A 2,559-nucleotide genomic window follows, 5' to 3' on the forward strand; every position below is an offset into this window, starting at 1 on the left:
TGAGACAATACATGCTGACTCACACAATCTTACTGATCTCCAAAATGGATCCAGTCAAGTATATATTTGAGAAGCCAGCTCTCACCGGAAGGGTTGCTCGTTGGCAAATGGTACTGACAGAGTACGACATCCAGTATACATCCCAGAAAGCCATCAAAGGGAGTATTCTGTCAGACTATCTTGCTCAGCAGCCGATTGATGATTATGAGTCGATAAAGTTTGATTTTCCTGATGAAGACATCATGTTCCTCAAGATGAAAGATTGTGAAGAGCCAGTTGTTGAGGAGGGACCTGATCCAGATGAAAAATGGACTTTAATGTTTGATGGGGCCGTCAATGCCAAAGGAAGTGGAATTGGTGTTGTCATTACCATTCCGAAAGGTGCCCACATGCCTTTCACCGCTCGTCTGACTTTCGAGTGCACCAATAATGAAGCTGAGTATGAGGCGTGTATCTTGGGTATTGAGCATACCATTGATTTGAGAATCAAGACTCTGGACATCTTCGGAGATTCATCTCTAGTGATCAATCAAGTGAATGGTGATTGGAACACTCTCCATCCCAATCTGGTCCCCTATAGAGACTACACGAGAAGAGTGTTGACTTTCTTCACAACAGTGAAGTTGTATCATATACCTCATGATGAGAACCATATGGAAGATGCTCTTGTTACTCTATCCTCCTTGATCAAGGTGATTGGGTGGAACTATGTCCCCAGGATCGATGTTATGCGCTTTGATAGGGCCGCGTATGTGTTTGCTGCTGAACTGTTAGTTGATGACAAGCCCTGGTATCACGACATCAAGTGCTTTCTGAAGAATCAAGAGTACCCTGCAGGGGCATCCAACAATGATAGAAAGACTTTGAGAAGATTGGTAGGCAGTTTCTTTTTGAACAAAGATGATGTGCTGTATAAGAGGAACTTCAACATGGTTTTGCTCAGATGCGTGGATAGACACGAAGCAGACATGTAAATGCAGGAAGTTCATGAAGGCTCCTTCGGTACTCATGTCGGCGGACATGCAATGGCTAAGAAATTGTTGAGAGCGGGTTATTACTGGATGACCATGGAATCTAATTGCTTCAAATATGCTCGGAAGTGTCATAAATGCCAGATTTATGCTGATAAGGTGCATGTGCCGCTAAATCCTCTGAATGTGATGTCATCGCCATGGTCGTTTGCTATGTGGGGCATTGATATGATTGGAAATATTGAGCCGATTGCTTCCAATGGGCATCGCTTCATCCTTGTTGCCATCGACTATTTCACCAAGTGGGTCGAAGCAGCGTCATTTGCAAAGGTCATCAGACATGTGGTTGCTCGATTCATTAAGAAAGAAATTATTTGTCGTTATGGGATTCCCGAAAGAATCATTACTGATAATGGTTCTAATCTCAATAACAAAATAATGAAGGAGTTGTGCAAGAACTTCAACATTCAGCATCACAATTCTTCCCCTTATCGTCCTAAGATGAACGGTGTTGTTGAGGCAGCAAACAAGAACATAAAAAAGATTCTGCAGAAGATGGTCGTTACGTATAGAGATTGGCATGAGATGCTACCCTTCGCCTTGCATGGGTACCGTACTTCAGTACGTACATCGACCGGGGCAACCCCTTACTCCCTTGTGTATGGTATGGAAGCAGTCCTACCTGTTGAAGTGGACATTCCTTCTCTAAGAGTCCTGCTGGATGTCAAGTTAGACGAAGCTGAATGGATTCAGACAAGGTTTAATGAGTTGAGTCATATCGAAGAGAAGCGAATGACAGCCATTTGTCATGGGCAGTTGTATCAAAGTCAGATGAAGAGAGCCTTTGATCAGAAAGTGTGTCCTCGATGCTTCCAAGTCGGAGATTTGGTGTTGAAAAGGATCCTTCCTCCTCAGACAGATCACAGGGGAAAATGGACTCCTAACTATGATGGACCATATATTGTCACCAAGATTTTTGATGGTGGAGCCTTAATGCTTGCAACTATGGATGGTGAAGACTTCACTTCCCCTGTGAACTCAGACGCAGTTAAAAAATACTTCGCATAAAATAGACACGCTGGACAATAAAAAGAATAGTTCAGGCAAAAAAATGGGCATCCCGACGAACCAAGAAAATGAAAAAAGGTTCGGGAAAAAGTTAGGGATTAAAAATGAAAAGATTGTACACCCAGTAAGTTCAAAACCTGAAAAGGCAACTTAGGCAAAAATGGGTATCCCGGTGGATTGAAAACCCGAAAGGGCGATCCAGGAAAAAGTTAGGGATTAAGCGAATGATTGTGTTCTGAGTAGTTCTGAATTTCATCTCGTGTCGATAATTGGAAACTTTCGAAGGATAGGAAACAGTCCAATCACTTTTTTCAGAAAGCTGATCATTTGGAGGATCTTGAAGACGAGCGAGTCATATCAGAATTGGAACCCGATAGAAATCCATTTCACATTGCCATTAGATTAATTTTTGTTTTCATCTTTTGTACAATTACCTCTTTCCTGGGATTGCTTCCTGATGTAAATGCCTATTCAGAGGCCATGCAATCAATAAAGTCATGATATTCAGTACATCTCTGTG

The sequence above is a fragment of the Lathyrus oleraceus genome, chromosome 1, assembly GCF_024323335.1.
Source record: "Lathyrus oleraceus cultivar Zhongwan6 chromosome 1, CAAS_Psat_ZW6_1.0, whole genome shotgun sequence".
Classification (NCBI taxonomy): domain Eukaryota; kingdom Viridiplantae; phylum Streptophyta; class Magnoliopsida; order Fabales; family Fabaceae; genus Lathyrus; species Lathyrus oleraceus.